Below are 20,899 nucleotides of genomic sequence, written 5' to 3'. Positions count from 1 at the left end.
CTCACATCCCCATTTTGCCCCTTAAATTAAAGTCAGATTACTGTCAGTGCATCCTTCTTTTCAGTAAATACAGCTCTGTTTCCTCGGCTGGTTGGTTCACATCCCCCCCCCCCCCCCAACTGGGACGGCCCCTTCAGAAGCCAGCTCCGCGGCCTCCACGCTACACGTGCTGATTGAGCGTTCGGAGGTATGGCGACGTGGACGGAGATGGCGACACACGGCGACGCATGGCGATGCACTGCAACGCACGCCGACGAGGCATGATGACACATGGCGGCGATGCCTGACGACGCACTGCGTCGACGACGATTCACGACGACGACGTTGACACACCGCGACGCACGAGGACGCACCGCAAACACATGACGCATGACGACGCACTGCGACACATGACGATGCATGACGACGCACTGCGACACATGACGATGCACGGTGATGCATGGCGACGCACGCCGAGGATACATGACACTGAGCGCGTCGGCGTGCCTTGTGGTGCATCGTCGTGCACCGCAAGGCACGGCGACGCATGACGACGCACGCCGACGACGCACGGCAAGGCATGGCGGTCCAACGCGAGCCACTGGGCGATTCTGATGTGGGAACCATTAGCGAGCGGCGTAGGTGGAAGCACGGAGACACACGGAGTGTGCAGCTTGAACAAATAAGGCCCTCTGTGTTGGGAGCGAATCCCCCTGCTGCCTTATAACCAGTTGGAAGTGTGGTTTGCTGGCGATTTCATCAATGACAAACAGAGTGCTCTGGTTTCCTCTTCAGGGATGGAAACGGCTGCTTTGAACTTCAACAACTTCTCCATTCATTCCTTATGGATGTAGACACTGGGAACATAGTCCCACGTAAAGTATATGACAGCCAGAGGCTTCCAGGAAAGCATTACTTTTCTAATGCATCAAAATCATACGTAGAATTAGAAAATAGAAATTTGGTCGTGGTTGTGTTAGCAATTAGATTTGTCTTTTCCCGTAGATTTATGACAACAATTTAACCAAATCAAACATATTTCTTCTTCTTTTGCCATCAGTTTATGGCAATTTTGCTATAAATGTTGGAAGTAAATCTTTCTCTTTATTCCAGCAATTTAGGATGTGGTCGAACTCAAAAAGCATCAGAGCCCAAGATATTCTGACCCCAATATCATTATCGGGATTATTTGTTTCAAACTGTGCAAAGTTCATTCAGAGTCACAGAAGTGACTCATCTGGATGAGGAAAATCATCTGTAAAATCTGTGTAATGCTCCTTTTAATGTGTTGTCGCGATTGGTAGGAATAGTTGATCCTGATGAGATTGGTTTTACGTGTTTCCTTCAAGAAGCCTCAGGTTTATACATCAGACCTCCCCGCTACTAAATAAGAAAAACAAACAATATAAAAAGAGGAAAAAGAAAGGAAAAAAGAAAGAAATACACAGGACATAAGTTACAAGCAACACAAAATGGGAAGCACAAAACAAGAAGAAGCCACACACACAAACACACATATCTGATTTATATTTATATAATGTACTAAAAGGAAGTTCAATGTGCAAAACAGATTAAAATGTGAAGTGCTTATGGTGTTTGAGGTCATCCAAAACACAACATTTTGACCTTACAGAGACACCGTTCTCAAAAAGATTAGAAAATGTCCAAATGCTTTTAGCACTCAGACTGTGGGACGCCAGCGTCGTAGGTCTTCTACTCTTCACCTTTTAAATGGCTGACAATACCCTCAAATTATAGCTGACACTCTACAATTTTAACCTCAAGACAATGTGATTCATTCATTCATCCGGTTTCTCTTCCTGCAGAATCCTTGTCAGGTTATCAGGGAGGCTGCAGCATAATCCCAACATCGCTGCCGCGGTCCGTCACAGGTCTGAAACTCTCCACCTGAGACTTTGACAGGAAACAAGTGCTGACTAAGTGCTAACCCATCCTCCCGATCAGAAAGTATATACTATACACTTTTTTTCTTTCTTTCTTTCTTTTTTTTTTTTTTTTACATGCAGTGTCAGTGTGACCCATGCCCATTCACACTGCCGTTTCCTCCATTCTGACATTTACTTTTTGCAACAATCATCTATTATTCTTCAGCAGGAAAACCACACGATTCTCATGCATTTTGTTTCTCTTTTTGTCTCGTATGATGTCAAAGCATGTTTTTAACCCTCCGGTCTGTCTCTGTGAACTCCACAACTACAAAAACGTCCTTGATTGTATAAATATCACCAACAATTATATATATATATATATATATATATATATATATATATATATATATATATATATATATATTGAAATTTCAAACCAATTTAGAATTTTTGTTTTTTGTGTCGTTTGATGCAATTTAATGAAGTCAAAGCATGTTTTTAACCCTCCAGTCTGTTTCATCGGATGCTACAGCTCTCTGTGAACTACAAAATCGATCATTAATGATCGAAATCGAGTGATTGAACAACGATATATGCGTGGGTGAACCCATTTAGATTTTTTTTTAGGACTGGGTCCAGTTCTCCGGGTGTGAATCCAGTCCAGTGGTACGCTGAGCCTCTAATGCAACCCGCTCCAGTGTTCAAAGGCTGCTGAGTGCCCTCTCCTGCTTTGTCAGGCTCACACAAGGGTTTATCAAGTGTAGGGTGGGAAGGCATGACGCTGGAGGACTTTGGAAGTGTGTGCTTATGTGTGTACGCGGCGGCTTCACATTTATATATTCGTCTGTGAATGGGGAAGGGGGGGTTAATGTGAACGGATGTCCGCGCACACGCAAATGTGTTTGCACATGATTACGTATGTTGTGCGTGCACGCGTGTCTTTTTTTTTTTTTCTTCTTGTGTTTTCTCATCCGGGGGGGACTTTGCCCTCTGAGAGGTGTGCCAGCCAGTCAGCTGAGAGGAAAACGAGATCTGAAGCCGGCCGTGGTGTTAGAAGTGGGACAAAGACGAGAGAGAGAGAGTGTGACAGACGGAGGTGGTGGGGGGGGGCAGAATGTAGAAAAGTGGCGCCGCAGTGCGGGGCGTGTTGCTTTGAACCTTGTTCCAGATGTTTGTGCATTGCAAATATATCGCAAACATAACATTGCAGGCACAAGGCTAGCATTTAGTTAATGGTGGTGGTGGTGGGGGGGTTACGTCTAGGTACACTTTCATTCACCGTCTCTTTGATCTTCATCACCGCTGAGTCACGATGATGATGGTTAATGATTAGGAGAATTAAAGTTTCCTTTCACTTTGTTGAAGAATGTAGAGTGAGATTCTTCTCATTGTCCAGGAGAGTGAAGCTTATTTGAAGGTTTAATTTGATGCTATTGATGTGGCTCCGTCGCATTGATCAGACGATGGCTCACGATAGCGGATCGAAAGAAGTGACTGACAGACGGACTAGCTGCCCCTGCCACCCACGCTGTTGACAAGGCAGGGCGCCCGGGTGACGTTGCCGTTCGGTGAAGTACAAACGAGAACGCCACTGACCGACCCGAGCACTCTTTGAACTCCAGATGAATTGCGGGTCTATCGGCAGCTGTTCCGAATGACCTTACCACGCAAAAATCAATCAGCACAAACATGCTGGGAGGGCCCGGGAGTGTGTGTGTGTGTGTTAGAGTGTGTGTGTTAGAGTGTGTGTGTGTGTGTGTGCGGGCTGGTCCAATGTGTTATGTACAGTGGTGATGCAGGAAGAACGGGGGATCTTTTTCCAGAAAGTCTTTCGATGTTTTCTCATATTGTTCTGTCCCTTTTTCAAAGCTGCTTTTTTTTTTCCACTGACCCAAGTTCAACAGATTAGACTAGTGGACTCAACCCAATGGAAAACTCTCCCTACAAACCGACCAAACGCACACACACACACACACACACACACACACACACACACACACACACACACACACACACACACACACACAAAGTGTCAAGGTGTTCTTTTCAATGATTGAAAGGTGCCGTTGCACTTGTTAACCTCTCGCTTCACATGTATGTAGAAACCCAAAGGCAGGACAGTGGGAGACGAGATGTGGGGGTTTAGGAAGCGTCGGGCAGGCCTACGTCCGTGGACAGTGTTGCCCCTCCGCTTGTCTGCCAGGTTGCCACGCCCATCTGGGCACCAAGGCAGGTCACGCTGACTGACTGGCTGGTTGGCGTCATTACCTCGGCTGGCAAAGCCTCACTCTGATTTCTCCATGTTTTTGTCTCTCTTTTCTGTCATACGGTGTCTCCTTGCCAGCCTCGTTGCCCCGGCGCATGCAAATGTGGGCCGAGGTATGCGTTCTGGTTATCTCCTTTCTGGAAAAGGCAGTGCCCTTGTTGCTTCATATAGCCCGGCTCTAGTGACCGGGCTATTGATAAGGGTAATGTCTCCCGATAGCTACCACGCTTTCAAGTCCCGTCACAAAACAGCCGGCTCCCTTTTATGTTGTTTTCCCAAGCCAAGGACAGACAGGCCTCGCTACAGGACCGAGCTGGCTAATCAGTAATCGCTAACTTGCTGAGCCCAGCAGTCCCGTTCAGACGGGCTGCTTTTTCACCCTCTTCTTCATCTTCTTCCTTTTGCTGCCTCTACTTCTTCCATTCCCCCCTTTTGTCTACATTCTTATTCCTTTTCTTCTCGTCTAGCCTCCCTGGAGTCCAAAGCTTTTGGTGATTAGCTTTTGGTGAAATGGACAGACCACCATGTCTCTCTTTTTCTTTCTTTGTCTCTTTATGTCTTTCTTTCTTTCTTTCTCCTCTACTTGTTCCATCCCTCCCCATCTCCCTCCCTCGTCCTCTGCTCTTTCTTTTGCTCATCTTCTCTCGCCACAGAGCAAACGCCGCCCCTTTAGCCGGCTAATGAATCAAGATGCAGAAGGAGGGGATCAGGAGGTCTGGGGCCATGACTGTGCCGCGGACACATGGCGTTATATTAAAACATTAGTACCACTATATGACTTTATTTACGTCTTGCCAAAGAAAGTTGATTAGGTGACAGAGATGGAACAAAGGGGGAATCATCCTCGGCCACCCTGACCGGGCTTCAGAGCCAACAGCAGCAGCTCCTCTCCAAACGGGTTTTGCTGAGAAGCGATCTGGCCACGCTTGGCCTCTTGTTCAAAGACACACCCTCCCCTCGTCCCTCTGTTCGGTCCGACGGTCTGTAGTCGGTCCAATTAGCTCTGCGTGGTTCGTAGATCTCACCTGCACCACATGCTTTGTTAGCGTTTACACGTATTCTCCTGTTCAAATTGGTAACCGCGATGTAGATAATCTACAAGAAACAACCGAGTAAACCTCGGATGTATTTATCTACGCTTTCTCTCTGCTTTCGCCCTCATTAAAAATGTCATCATATTGAATCTCTCTCGTTTGAAGTTTAACTGCCACTTCATGGCTAAGACACTTATGTACTTGTAATATATGCCCTGTAGCATATTATATATTCTACTGTATGATATATGTAAATGTCTGAGCCCTCGTGGTTTTGCTGATTTTTCACTGTCTAGTTGTGTTACGTGCTCTTCTTGTATTTTTTAGAATTATCTTATTGATTATAACCATTGGCTCTCTTATGACCTGACCTTGTAATAAAAATTTTTACCTCGCTGTCTGATCCTCTCTTGTAAGCTGAAGTAATTACTGACTCATTTTCATGAATTGTCTGCTGAAATCCTTTTCGTTAAATTGTAAAGTATAAAAAAATATATATATTAGCCACTTATATAACAGAGGTACGATAAGTTCACGACTTACTGTTTTTCAACAGTGAGGTTTCGCATGTTGACCAGTAACATGCAAACTAGTTCACCAGCTGGCCCAGATGCATTGTGGGTAAAGGAAATGACCTCAGTGATGAGGAACGTGTTATCGGTTCTGTCCAGGACATCCTTCATACAGTAATGTCACCCGACTGGGAGATAAAGGTGGACACGCAGACAGGACAGTGGACACATAGACAGGACAGTGGACACGCAGACAGGACAGTGGACACACAGACAGGACAGTGGACACGCAGACAGGACAGTGGACATACAGACAGGACAGTGGACACGCAGACAGGACAGTGGACACGCAGACAGGACAGTGGACACACAGACAGGACAGTGGACACACAGACAGGACAGTGGACACATAGACGTCTCGTCTCAACTAGACAAAGCTTTGTTTTGCGGCTTCAAACACGTCGGAAACCTCTGCTTTAAAGTGCGATTCATCAAATTCCATAATGTCCTCATGAAGTGCAGATACTCATGCCAACTGTTCGTCTAACTGGGTTTTTTGAAGTGGCTGAGAAAGTCGAGGCGATATCAACAACGTATTCCTTTCAGCGAGACTAATCTGTAATTCAGACTTCAGAAAACCTGAACCATTAAGGTCCTTCCGGGCGTCGGCTTGTGCGTGGCTGCGAGTGTGTTTGTACCACGTCGTGCACTTCCATCCACGTTCTTTAGTAGGTTCTCGTGGCCCGTTGTGCCCCTGCCATCGTCCTCGGCCCCCGCCTCCTTCCTCTCCTGCCTCCACTGTTGGGTAACCAGACCCAGATGGTACCTGGTACAGACACCAGCAGCTTGTTTTTTAGCCTTTTGTGAGTCAGACGCCGCAATCAGTAGCCAGGAAGCCCATAGGCCATACAGGGGTGAACAGCAGCTTAGGAACAAGAAAGGCAGGAGGGAGGGGGGGCGGCGGCTTAATAGTAATAGTTTGGTTGGAACCGCTCAAATATGGAACGCATGCTATTGATGAAAAATGTGAATTTGATTCAGGGGATTGTGTAGAAGTATCAATCGTTGCACGTGTTTGTCCCTGATAATCTGTCAGAGGAGTGAGACCAGGTATTAGACGTAGCCCGCGATACTGTTGAGGTACTTTGGCCATTAGTGTTGTTTTACATGGTTGATCACAAAGCTAACCCGATATAGAAAGAGAGGGGATGGAGTGTATGGGTGGGTGTACGTGTGCAGGCGTGTGTATGCTTATGGATAAAAAAGGTGTGTTGGGTGGGGGTGGGGGTGTGGGGGTGGGGGTGGGGGTGTGGGGGGGCATGCTGTAGGTAGGTGGTGCATGAAGTGTGTGCATGAAGATGGATGGGAACACCGGGCTGTGGGAAGCAGGAATGTCAGACAGGCAGACATTAAAGACATACGATATGAAACCCCCGCTGTGCTTCACCTCTACCCCCCCACCCCACCCCCACCCCACCCCGCCTGCCCCACCAGGACCCCCACATTCCCAAGAGCTCTCGAGTAAAGAAACACCAGGAACAGGCGTGTTATCCATAACATACATGTTAACTGTTGACTAGTAGTTCTTGTCATTCACAGCCCTTTTTTTAAATGTTCCTTGCATGAGGCTGGAAGGTTTCTCTGCTTCTTGATGCAGACATGAATTACTCACAGGTAATGTCCTCACAAATAAGAGAAGCTTTGATGACTTATATCTCAACCGCTGTGTTTTGAATTACAGAAACCGTTGCCAACCAATGCTTGATAGCAGATATATTCTGGTCTGAAACGTAGCAAACGGGACTTTTTCTTCTTCTTTTTTTTAGCTCCGCTATTTTCCACTTTGAAGTAGTCACGTTCCTTATTTAAAGCACTTTATTCACACTGATAAGTGCCCACCTTTCCCTGCCAGGTTGATGTGGAGTGGTCATGCCATTGCAAACACTGATGTGAAATAGTGCCAACGGAAATAACACCAGCCGTCCCTCCTCTCTCCGAGCCAGCTGATAAGATTAGGCCGCCGTGTGCCTGTTTCAACTCTGCTCCTAATTGTTAAGTTTATGATTATTATTAGTTTTTATTATGAGGGGTGGCTCATTTTCAACACCGGCATTATTGATGCGTGTCATGCGTCTTTTGAACATTTGTTTTTTGTTAAATATGGTGATTTTTAACATGCCTTGGGTTTGAAACAACTGCCAGAAACCACACCCTTAAGTCGGTTTTAATATGGTTGAACTGACGGATTTTCAGTCTTAGTTTCTGAAGAACCTAAATCTCATAAATTCCCTTCACACATGTCCCAGCCCCGTCATGCATAAACAATTTGAAATGAATGAAAATCAGGTTTCATTTTGAGTAATTTCATACAGAATACATCATGTTGTAAATTTCCCCACCTTCTCTGCCTTAGCCACCAACATTTGTTTGATGCTCTGGAGGTTGATTAAAAAAAAAAGTTAACATAATTGACGTAGGACCTTTTTTTTTTAAAAGGTTCAAGGAGAGCAAAACCAATGTGATGCCCAGCTTCAACCTTCTCTTTATGGCATAAAGCTCAGTTTCTTTTAGCTTTTTTCTTGTTTTGAATTTGGTAATTTTCACACTTTAACACATCGGCTCGGTCTAAACCTCATCTACCGCTGGTCTGAGTGAACACATCCTCCACTCTGCTTTGTGCTGTTGTTTTGTTGGCACCATGATCTGTGGTTCACTGCTGGCACACACACAAGCACACACACACACACACACACACACACACACACACACACACAAACACTAGAAAGAGCTCACAAAACAATACGAGTGTGGGCAGTGTGAACCATTTGTGTCATGAGCTTTAATTCGGATGAAATTCAGGCGTGAACTCGCCGCCGAGTTCACATTGTGCACATGCGTACAGCTCAACAAACTCATATCCATATTTTTTTTAAATGTAGAAGAGCATGCTTGAGTGCTATGGTTGCACAAAGCGTGCTTCTTACGGAGCTGCGTCTGTGGTGTAAGTGTGACTGATAGCGGAGCAGCTGTTTCCTGGGGGCTGCACCGCTGCCTCCGCCATGAGTGCCGCCGGTGGCCGTGCTGCACTTGTCCCTGTCCAGCTGCCTGCCCCTGCTCTGCCGGTTTCCCTTTCTGTAGAAACATTTAGCGGCTGCCACTCATAGAGGGCGCTAGTCAGGCCGGTGCTGACTGCTGCAGCTGCTGGGAGCACGGAGGAAAGCGCTGCTGCTGAGAGCTGTGGAGGCAAACAGGACGCACAGTTAATTTATTTCACTTTCCGTGCGTCTAACCAAAACGAATGCAGTCTAATACAACCGTCCTGCGATAAATCCCACCTTCACGGTGGCTCTGTTATTTGCTGATTGATACAAATGGGGTGGACGCAACAATAGAAACACCTGTCTGTATAATGTGATACAGCTTTACAGCGTCTCAGACTAAAAGCCGAACCAGCTGAATGAACACCTCTCCAAAGAAAAAACTGCAATCTAAAAATCTCAAGTTTTACTTCAATTCATTGGTTTTTCATTTATTATTTGTTAATGCGCTTGCCTCCACATGTGCTTTTTTCACTTATTCTAATAAAAAGCACTGGATGGTCTTGAGACCATTCGGGATGAAAGGAGATCATTTTTATCAATATCAAGACGGGGCAATTGATTTCACAGAAATCTAAAAAGAGGAAACCATCCCAATTTATTTCACTTAGGTAATAATTTAATAAATAATACTCCCAAATCATACCTTATGACTTGAGGTATTAGTGGCGAGCCTCCATTGTTTTCTCGTCTCGGAGCTCATGATGCAGCAGAGAATTTAAAAAAAAGCAGTGCACCAACAACATGTTGAGTCAAAGCTAGAGATCTCAGCTGTTCCAAACCTGCAGCGCTGCCGCTCGCCACACCTCGCACTTCACCTTTTGTTTCACATCCTTCTATGGCGAACCCAAAGAAACATCCTGTTTGCTGCCGATCGAGGCTATCAATGTATTATTATGACAGCTTACCTCCACGTGACACAGGCGGTTTAGCTGCTCAGCTCATTCACAGTATCTCTGCTGGCCCACCCTTCTGATTATGAGTCACAGAAATGGCAGTTAACACAAGTCAAACTGAATTAATTGGATGCGGTGAAATGGAATTATTTTATTTTTTTTATCTTATCAACATTGAGGGTGTTAACTGCATACTTTTGCTTTCCTTGCACACTAAATCTACCACGAAAGGTGTGTGTGTTTGGAAAGAGTGCTCCCTACCTCTTAGACCGTGTGTTTCTGGATCAGCGTTCACCAAAGGTAGAGTTAGTCCTCCAACATATTGGCTTCTGTTAATCAGTGATGCCGCCTCTCCCCTTTCATGTACAGTAAATTGCCCATGAACAGTGGCGACACAGATTTCAAAGAAGCTTTCCGTCATTCCAAACATTGTTATCAACCAATCACATGGGAATCGGTCTCCCCCCCTTGTCATGTGGACTTATTTTTGCCCCGACGACAGTTAAAGTTTAGTCAGATCCCTCTTGTTGGGAAAAAAAAGAGCTATCACAGGACATTTTTCAAGTGGCTAAATGAAGAGGAAAACAGGCAATAGCTCAATCCGAAATAGAAAAGGGTGGTGGAATGCTTTGGGGCATGGGGGTGGGGGGGTGACGTAGGTATTAGCTGTAATCAGTGAAACACTTGGAGAATGCTGCTGCTTTGTGCCAGATACTTGATCACTGTTGGAATAACACAAATGGTAAGCTGAATCTTCATCATTCAAACTACATCATGCAGCTTTTCTGACATGAAAATAAGAAATAAAGATCAAAACATTAGCTTTCTCAGTGACTTCTGTATGCGGGGCTAATGTGGAGCCGACGTCATAGCAGCCACAGTGGCGCTAATAGGAATACAGATATGCTTTTGGCGCTACTCTCTAATAATGGAGATACATTTGTATGTTTAGAGCTGCGTTTCCATCACATACGGACTCATTCATTGGACAGGTTTGGTGACTGTCTTGCTGCAAACACACACAGTAGGAAATCTCAGCAAACCTCGTGAAAGCTCTTTTTCACTGGTTACCACGGTTGCCAAATATACAGATTGCTTTTATGATTCCTTGCTTTTACTAATTTGAAAATGCCCTACATCTGGTGTCAATGGGTCACTATCATCAATCTGATATCATGTTTTAAAAAGATACTTCATCATCATCTCCCCTGCGTCCAAAATCGATGATGGAAGTTGCACATGCACGGTACTGATGCTAACTGCTAACTGCTAGCCTATCAGCAATTATGCAATATTTTACCCTGAAAAAATCTGTCAAACTAGATAATAAATGAAAGGTTCTATGGCATTCATTTGCTGTATGTATTTGTATGTTACAAAGGCTTTAAGGAGCCAGGTCATACAACAATGACAGTAATCATATCCAAACAGCTGTAAAAGAACAATAATAATAATAATATTTATTTCTAAGCCAGTGATGTTGGATCGGTTCTATGTATCGGTTGATACACAAGTTCAGGTGTCTGTATCGGGAAGCAAAATGGTATCAGAATCTAGTTTCTCCAGTTTGTTTTAACCGAACCTCACAGATTTGTTTTAAGGAACACTTATAGATAATAAGCAGGCAAAATGTAGCAAAATGGACGATACATAAAGACTTAGACTCTGCTAAATGCCCTAAATGTAAATGTAAAAGACTTGATACAGAAGTGAGATCCGAGACAAAAAAGACAGTTTTCAAGGCTGAGCAGTTTCTTTATTTGATCTGCCGTGCACTTCATTTCTTTTGGTTTTGATTTCATCAAACAAAGACGTCACATATTTAGTGTTGAGAATCGGTGCAGAACTTCAGGAACACGACTATCACACACGATTCTGTATGTGTGTGTTGCGATGAAAGGTTGCATTTTAATGAACAGCTGATTACTGTTCATTAAAACAGCTGATTGTTGCCATGTTGGTTTTGTCTCTCTAAACTTCCCCTTTTTTTAACTTAGCTTTGTACAAACATCCCTTCTAGATGGTGAATGAGTGGAATTTGAAAGTAGAGCTTACAGTACAGTTCATCATTGTGACACTCGGTCTCACTCACCCAATGCAATAGATTTCCTTCTGATGTGAAAATAACCCTACATGGATGGATTGTTTTTTTTAAATATTCTGCATGTTCCGTGGCTGAATCATTCAGAATCCAGGCGAAGTAAGTCATAACATTTGAACCTCAAAGCTCTAAAGATCAAATCAACCTGTAAGAACAAAACATTGTGCCTCAGATGTGTGTGTGTGTGTGTGTGTGTGTGTGTGTGTGTGTGTGTGTGTGTGTGTGTGTGTGTGTGTGTGTGTGTGTGTGTGTGTGTGTGTGTGTGTGTGTGTGTGTGTGTGTGTGTTTGTGTGTTGATCCATATCTCCCTGCCTCTTCTATCAGTGAGCTCCTTTACGATAGGCTGATTCTTTGGATTAAACACTTGAGCGTGTTCCCAAAAGGGACCGAGTCCCAGGTGTTTCAGCGCCATAGAAGCCTCTCACTCTTATTTGCGTACACAGATGTTTAAGCTTCCACCTTCTGTATACGTCTGTAAAATCCCCCAAACCTCACTCTAAACCGTACAAGCTATAACATGCATGGCAGGTTTATTTGTTTTGTTTTTGACGGACATGCACATTTGACTCTTCTCTCTTTTGCATGGTGCAGATTTGTGTGTGTGTGTGTGTGTGTGTGTGTGTGTGTGTGTGTGTGTGTGTGTGTGTGTGTGTGTGTGTGTGTGTGTGTGTGTGTGTGTGTGTGTGTGTGTGTGTGTGTGTGTGTGTGGTTATGAATGAGCTACAGCTGCATGACCCCACTGGTCAGTGTGGACAGCTGATGAATGAAGTGGAAATTATTAAAATAAACTGCTGGGCTGATGCAGTAACATTCATGCGCCTGGCCTCCATATCTCCTCTCCCCATCGATATCTTCCTCACACATCTGGCTTTACAAAGACGCACACCCTGTTGATGCAACGGACACAAATATTTAAAACACCAAAAGGTCGTCAAGTTGAGTCCGTGCACTTAGCGGGAACTCGCGCAAGATTAATTTTTGCACGTTTTTTTGTTTTGTTTTAATGAAAGCGAAGCGTTGCATGAGGCAGATATGTGAGCGATTAGAGGGGATGGCGACAGATGGACAGAGATGGGGAGGTGACGGAGCGAGGGAGACGGGGCTGGTGATGGATGGACAGACGGAGAGAGAGAGAGAGAAAGAGAGGAAGAAGAAGGGCAGCGATAAGGACAAAGACATCAGTCACGTTTGGGGAGGGGGGGTTCCCCTCCCCTCCTCCCCTTTGAGAGTGGACCTTGATCCAAGCCACACAGACTCTACTGTGTCATGGTGTGTGTGGCCCTGTGTCTGTGTGGGCCTGCCAGTGCTGACTGGACAAATCATGACTCAGCAGAAATAGAGCCACATAGAGTAGAGTAGAATAGAGCACGGCTTCATTGTTGAACAATAAATCGGACACTTTTTTCCCGAAGCATTTTAAAGCTTCATCACCCTTAACAGACACACAAACACGGATTTGAATTTCCATCGTCGCCGCATTTTGCAAAAACGTATGTAACTTTTGCTGAGCGGCGGTTACGACACATATGCTAATGCACGCTAAAACAGTATATTCTGAGTCATTTACACAACACGTATTATCTAACGGTTGCTAACATAAGATACCGGTAACCATGACGACAAAAGCCCCCACAAAGAGTGTGTGGATACATTTGTGATGCATTTTATGGTTCATTCGTATGAAAAATAATGTGTTATGTCTTCTTTCAAAAGTCATATAGTTTTGCTTTCTTGTAAACGACATAGTTTTGTGTTTGAGGTGCAATCGCAAAGGATTTAGTAAGAAAATGCTGCAGTGGGTCCAAAACACAAAATAAAGCTTTAGTCCGGTGTTTTTGGTGATAATGAATCGCTTCTTAAGGAGTAAACCCTTTAAATCTGTCAACAACTTTATCAGCAGTCTAAAATATTTCAGGCTCTGTGAGTAAACGGGAGAAACAAACAAATGGAGCCAGTTCACCTGTTCACACTGTTTAAGGTCGACTTCCTGCTGAGCTGTTTATTAGTCAGATGAACTCTCGAATTAGTTCTGCCATATTAAGTTCTGTCATATAACAATATTCTATAAAAAATAATGTACTGTATGTGTGTGTGATTCACATGCATGTGTGTGCTTCCCTGCGTGTGTGTGTGTGTGTGTGTGTGTGTGTGTGTGTGTGTGTGTGTGTTGGGGCAGACACTTGCAGTTCCTGTTTGGGGAGGTCCGCTGATTCTGGCAAACAGTGTCTGGTCTTATCTCTTGTGTTTTATGTTCCTAGCGAGCCGGGGGCCACAAGCAGCCCTTTGTGGCCAAGAGGTGGCTGGTCTCGATCCAGACCGACCCATGCAGCTGTTCACCACTGTTGGACATATCCGTGTGTGTGTGTGTGTGTGTGTGTGTGTGTGTGTGTGTGTGTGTGTGTGTGTGTGTGTGTGTGTGTGTGTGTGTGTGTGTGTGTGTGTGTGTGTGTGTGTGTGTGTGTGTGTGTGTGTGTGTGTGTGTGTGTGTGTGTGTGTGTGTGTGTGTGTGTGTGTTGTGTGTGCAATGCCTCTTTAATTTTTTTATTTTTGGGAGATTTCGACTTCGTCTTCCGTCACATTCTCCGTCGTTTCCCACAGAGCGACTGTGAGCGGTCCGATGGAGGATGGAGGACTTTAACACGCGTCCCTCCACCTGAACCCCCCCCCCCCCCCCCCCCCCCCCCCTCCTCCTGTCGACACCACCGATCCCCTCAGCGGAGCTTCACTGCTCGGTAACAAAGTGTATTGTGCGTGTGACCCGCTAAGAACTCCTAAAAGGAGCCATCGGCGAAGCCAGCACAAAGCCACGTGCTGCGTTGGCAGTTGAGTGTGGAGAGGGCAAGAATGTGGCCCCCAGACTTCTGGTTGTTCAGAGGGGAGAGGGAGAAACATGCTTCTGGGCATTAATGATATTTTGAGACGGGGATAAATAACCTCTGATCAGAGAAAAATGTCGTTTCTAAGCATTCCTCATTTCATTTACTTATACGTCTGCTTTTGTAGGTTTTAGCAGATTATTCGGCAGATTAATGCCACACTAGAAATGTGGAATCACCAGACTCCATGAATGTGGGATTTCAACAGCAAACACAGCACGAGCTCCTCCTGCAGAGATGCTGCTATAACTGGTGCTACAACAGCATGAAAGATCAGCCACAATCACTGTACATGCACGTAAATCTTAAAACATGAAGCTTTAAAATGAGCTTTGAAGCACGAAGACATGGTCAACGTTTCCTGTGTAGAAACATCGTAAGGACCAGGCTATCGTCTGGAGGTCAGGACATCGGTAATATAATCATAGACTCCAGTCAGTGAAAGCTGTTACATAATTGCTTCTAATTTGTCCATAAATATAACAGCCAAGTCTAGTTATCTAGTGACCATCGATGACACCTCCAAATTAGAAAACATGACTTACTTGAAGTTTCACTTCTTACATTTGAGCAGCCGGTGAATGTTTTACTGAGCTCCACACACACACACACACACACACACACACACACACATGAAGGTGTGTCCAAAATATCGTTCCCTATAAAATGCTACATAAAAAAGGGGGGGGGATGAGAAAACAATAGGAGAACAAGATTTTCATGTTTCCTCTGTGTAACCGCTCTGCATCCTCGGCTGTTTTGTTTACTCCCCGTCAGCGCCCGCTGCCAAGACCATAACAGAGGGAGGAGGGGGGGGGGGAGGCTTAAAGGAAAAACCATACATGGTTTCAGACTGCAGAAGGTGAAACCAGTAGGCAAACCTAAGATTCACAAGATCAACCGAGACGAGAGGAAAAACAGCTTGAGTAGCAGTGCAGCAGTGCAGAAACAGGGGGGGCCTGGGAGTGTGAAGCCCTCCTCTTTGCTTCTTCTTATCCGGCCCTGTCGTGGGTGTCGTCTTCACCCCCAGGGAGACACTGAACTATGACAACAAGACATATTTGTCGTACTTGTTGAAAAAAAAAGCCTTTTTGAAATTCTTCTGCTAGTAAAAACACGCTCCTTCCACAGCAGCCGCCACCATCCATCATGTTCCCCCTCGCGTTTGAAAGGCATCGTCTGTGTCGACCTTTCACCGTGTCACTTCCTCTCTCTCTGCAGCGGTGTCCCACTAAGGGAGGGGGGGGGGGGGGGTCAAGGAGGTGAGGCAGGTTGAGCTGTCAGTGCAGGTTCAGCGTCTTAAGTGGGACATGTGAGGGATTGGAGGACCGCGGGACACCGTGTGGGGTCACAGCAGACCGGCTTTATTACCGTGAACCAGCTCGGTCACTTCTTATCTTCTTCCCTGTGAAACGTTATCGTTTCAATCAGTCGAATAAATCGTCCGTTTATAAGCTGAAGTTGTCTTTTTGTTATTTCCGGATGCAGTTCAACCAACAGAGAGAGAATCTGACCAAACACAAAACCTGAATTAGCATGAATTAAAACAATATGGATTAATTCTGTTGTTGATTTCCACATTCTGATTGGTTCAGTGATGCAGTTGATGAAGTGAATAAGGAACATAATGAATTTAGCTCATTTAGCCACCTGCACACAACAGCACCATCATTAGTCCATTAGTCGTCATCCGTCATTAGTACTAGTGAAAGCAGCGGTGGCTCTAGTACTAGTATTCATCTCTCTCTCTCTCTCTCTCACACACACACACACACACACACACACCAAACCAACACATGTCCATCAATTCACACCTGCTCTTTGCCTTCTTTTTCTTTTTTAGAAATCCTGTGCTAACTTTTAAGATACTGACGTGCTTCCTGGCAGCCATATTTTAAAGTTTACAAATCATCTCATTTTACTGCAGGTTTCACTGTTCTTTCACTGTGTGTGAAAAGATGGCTCCCCACACAGAATCAGATCCATCAGTGTGACGTCAAAAAACGAAGGGAAAAAAAAGCCAGTCTCTCTCAAATGCTAGTGACCTGCTAAAACAGGACGGGAATTTGTAACTTTGTCCCATTAAGAGCCTGCAGCTCTAAACCTTTCTCTCGTTCTCTCTTTTCTTCTGGGCTATCTGTTATTCCTCATTTATCTTGCCTCTATCTGTGATGATCTGAAACATCTGTGTGTGTGTGTGTGTGTGACCTCTGTGAAGGAACATCTGCCTGGTCATGCTGGCGACGGACAAACAGAGTCTGAATTCTTAACAGACCCTTCACAAAGGGGGTGAAGGGAGGACACTGAGGTCTGCCAATCAAATGACTTTGTTTCCCCTCAAGTTAACCTGAGGTTGAAAAGATAGGTGAACGTCCTTGAACAAACGCGGGAGGAGACCAAAGAGTCGACTGGAAGTTCCTCGCGCTCTTAGCTTGGGTGGCGACGCGGCCGGCTGTTTGCCGAGGCTTTGGACTGACTCACAAATCAAAGTGTGTCAGAATGGAGAGATTAGGGAGCCAGAATAGGTCTGGGATTCTACCTGCACCCCCTTGTCTCTTTGTTATCACCCACCTGGATGGAGCTGTTAGCATCGCACACAGAGAAACTTTCTAATACCCTGATTAAACGCAGCTGTTACTGCTTCGGGACTAAAGGATGGCTTCGCCTCTGAAGCGGCGTAGCATCGTTGAGGGGAGATTCCCCTCTCGAACCGGAGCGCTCGGTGTGGCCCCGTCCCAGCAGCTGCTGTCATCTCAGGACACGACGCAGACCTGAGAACTGGTAGTACGCTGTCAGCACATTCATGCGTGGAGCTAAAGGGAGAGAGAGAGAGAGGGGGGGAGAAAAGGGGGAAGTCGCGGCAAGATTTGCCGTTTGTCGAGTGTAATAAATAACGCGGGACGCCACCAGACTGGTTCAGTTGGAGCTCAAAACGTGCAGTCAAGTCGAGGTGAATTAAAATCTCACTGCTGTACATTTGTTTATCAGGAAGCGGAGCTCAGGTTTCAAAGATGAGGCCGGATCATGGAAAAAAAAAAAAAAAAACGATCTTAAGTCGTGGGTGTCTCGCTCATCACTCATCTGATCCCGTTTCCTGACTTCTAAAGATTGAGGGATCTAATTCAAACCTCTTTTGTGTTCCCCGCCGTATTCACAGAAACAAAAGGGAAATGTGTGTTTTTATCCTCCGTCGCTGCTTCGGTCCTCTCCCACTCCTTCTGTGTTCCCTCCAGGTGAATTGAATTGTCTTACTGTTGAATAAAGCACCGCAGGAACGTGGGGTAAAGAGGGGCGGGGCTTAACCTTTTTTTTTTCGGAAGTGAAGCTAGCTCTCTCAGACCCGACGTGGTAAAAGGTCCCCCCTTAGGCTTCGCTGCTTCGTGATCTCTATGGGGGAAAGCAGGAGATTACACCTGATAGGAAGGAGACTTAAGCATTAAGTCAACTGGCTCCTTTGTGGAATAATCCGCTCTTCTCATCCAAGTCATCATGATGAGTGAGGAGGCCTCACTGCGTATGAGAGGAGGAGGAAAAATGGGAGTGTATTAACCCGACGTCTGTTCTCATGTTACACGAAACCAATATTATGAGATTTAGCATGTGATCGGACAGATTTCATTGAGGAATTCTAACAAAAAAAACATTTTTATTTTATTTTTTTACAGCCCAGAGCTAAAAAAATGTCACCTCAAGATTACACTATGACACATCACTTCTTCTTTTTACTTCTGACTGACACTAATTGGAATTTCCAATTTGCCGTCATGGTATCAGAATTATGACGACGTACTGTTCAGAGAACTGAGCCGGCGTCTCATCTTACATAACGTTATCTGGAATCATTCATCCCCATCACTCTCTGGCTTGACGTCACACTCAGCTGCGTTTTGTGTCTTCTAGGAATGGAGATCCTACCGGTGGCATCTGCTCCGGACTCTCCTGGGGGATATTCTCAGGTAAGATTAACCACCTTTTCTTTTTTAAAGACACACATGATGCAGTCACCAAGGAAAGAATCAATTAGATGCTTTGAGAAGTGTAGAATGTTAGTGAACACCCCAGATGCCATCTCTGTTAACAATACATCACAGCTCTGCCTGGCTTGTAGTTTTGTTTTGATTGAAACCAGTCTCGCTGCCTTGTCTGTCTTGTGCAGGAGCTTGAAAGGCTGTTTTCTGCCTGCTTATGGTCTTCTTCTGTCATGAAAAAAAACCCTTCATGAGGGAGTAGTGGAAATCTTTGCTCATTACACTCTAACTGATCTTACTTTAGAAATGAAACTCGTAGCTGGGATCGGCCTGATCACAGTCGTGCTGATGTTGACATTTGTTTCACAATCGCACCTTCGAGTACTGACTAGTGTCATACTGGTCTGGTTCACCCGGCTCACGACTGGTGCCGGGCTCCGTCTATTCTCAGACCTGCTGCAGGTGTATACATTCACAATAATGGGAAATAGAAGTAGCGTTCAGTGATGTTAAAGTTCAGCAGAGGATCTATTATTGACCCTGTTGCTGTCATTTTCAGTATCACATTGATATGATACCACGATCTTTCTCTGACATCGAAACCCCACAAGCACGGATTCCTGTAAATGTTAGCTTTAGGTGGTTTCGCTGCTTCTTTCATTTCGCACACAATGACTGAATTGATTTATAAATTGCTAATCGAATGTCTTTGTCTGTGAAAAAGCTGCAATAAAGTGTTCTCACGTGATTATAGGAGGTGAGGTGCGTCAGAATCTGAAATACTTTTAGATCCCGGAAGGGGATTTGGGTTAAACCATTGTTCTATTTTGTATACAAATATATATATAAACGTAGAGAAGTCATCATAAAATTAAAAAAGTACAAATGTGAGCAATGTATTACAATAATAACACAAGGAAAAATAGGAAATATTTTTACTACAATATATAACAACAGTTTAGATAATATTTATGCTGAGAAATGGGTGCATATGTTCATAGTCATGTCTGTAAATGAGAAGACCCTATTTGTGTGAAAACTTCCTCCTTTTGCAACGCTTGGTTTTCACTTTCTATGGTTAAGAAGCAAAAATAACGTATGTACCAGATTTGATATCTTTAAAATGTACTTCACATTGAAATAAAACAATAAACTGCTTTAGAATACAGCAAATATGCCAAACAGCCGGATGATAGTACTAATTATATTTTAACACTTTCATCACGTCATAGTCAGAGACTGCGAGCGGCAATTAAAGAGGCGAAAAAACTCATTATCATCAAAACACAAGCGTGAATCTTGTATTTTTATAAATCTCATATTCAAGCCAATAATTGCTTGGAGCTGTCATGTGACCTGCCATGTGATCCAGTGTTATTGAATACCTTAATGGCACTATAATGTTAAATGCTTTTCCATACACATGTCTGCATTGGTTGTTGCTCTCGACAGATGTTGTCAGGCAGGGTCGGTCGTCTCCCCCGGTTACAGCCTCTACACTTGACTCCAATAAAGGTAAAAAATGCCCCACAAATAATTTAAAAATGCACCTTAATTGGAAAAGACTTGATGCACGTTCCTCACCGTCAACGCTGATTGGCTGCAGTCTGCGAGGGAAAACGATAGAAAACCCATACAGTGTATTCCAGTGTGATAGAGCATTCCTGGGTCAAGTGGCTGCTCTCAGGGTGACTCGACACTTTTGACATGTGGTTGGCTGTTCGGCAGCAGCAGAACACTTGTGTTCACAACGTTTGCCTGTTAGGATTAGCGCCGTGCAGCTGCTCCGCTCCTCACAACTTCCCAAAAACCGCGACGATCGGAGCTGACCGGACCTCCCTGCACCGTCTTCTTCCAGGCATTCGGTCGCGGTGGAATGTAACTTTAGGACATTTACTGAGTACTGTGCTTGGTACAAGGTACTAGTACTCAGGGATGGGACGATATGAGATTTTATCGTGGATCAGGATAAATAAAACAAAAAACACTCACAATAATTGAATTTTAATTATCGGGATAATAGGGAATAGTGATGAGTGACTTGAAAAAGGCAGAAAAGTAAAAATTATTTAAAATAAAAAATAAATCTGTAATACATGTAATAAAAAATATTTTAAAATGTATTATTGTTTATTTATGCAGGTGATGATTATGTATTATTACTAGGGCTGTCAAAGTTAACGCGTTAATAACGCGTTAACGCAACATCCTCTTAACGCCGTTAATTTTTTTAACGCGCGATTAACGCTCGGTATTAAAAAAAAAAAAAACGCGCATTGT

General features: G+C 44.5%; 1 long non-coding RNA gene across 1 annotated transcript in view; it reads left to right on the top strand.

Moving 5' to 3' along the window:
- Nucleotides 1–18,603, top strand: part of LOC311018932 — a 73,214-nt gene extending 54,611 nt beyond the window's left edge. The window contains exon 3 of the long non-coding RNA XR_014597766.1: nucleotides 18,552–18,603. This is a non-coding gene — a long non-coding RNA (uncharacterized lncRNA). The remainder of the gene's footprint in view (nucleotides 1–18,551) is intronic.
- Nucleotides 18,604–20,899: the final 2,296 nt, after the last annotated feature.

This window comes from Eutrigla gurnardus (assembly GCF_963514095.1).
Source record: "Eutrigla gurnardus genome assembly, chromosome: 9".
Taxonomy (NCBI): domain Eukaryota; kingdom Metazoa; phylum Chordata; class Actinopteri; order Perciformes; family Triglidae; genus Eutrigla; species Eutrigla gurnardus.
Note: the sequence above shows the minus strand (reverse complement) of the source record. Positions and strands in the feature narration are given on the sequence as shown.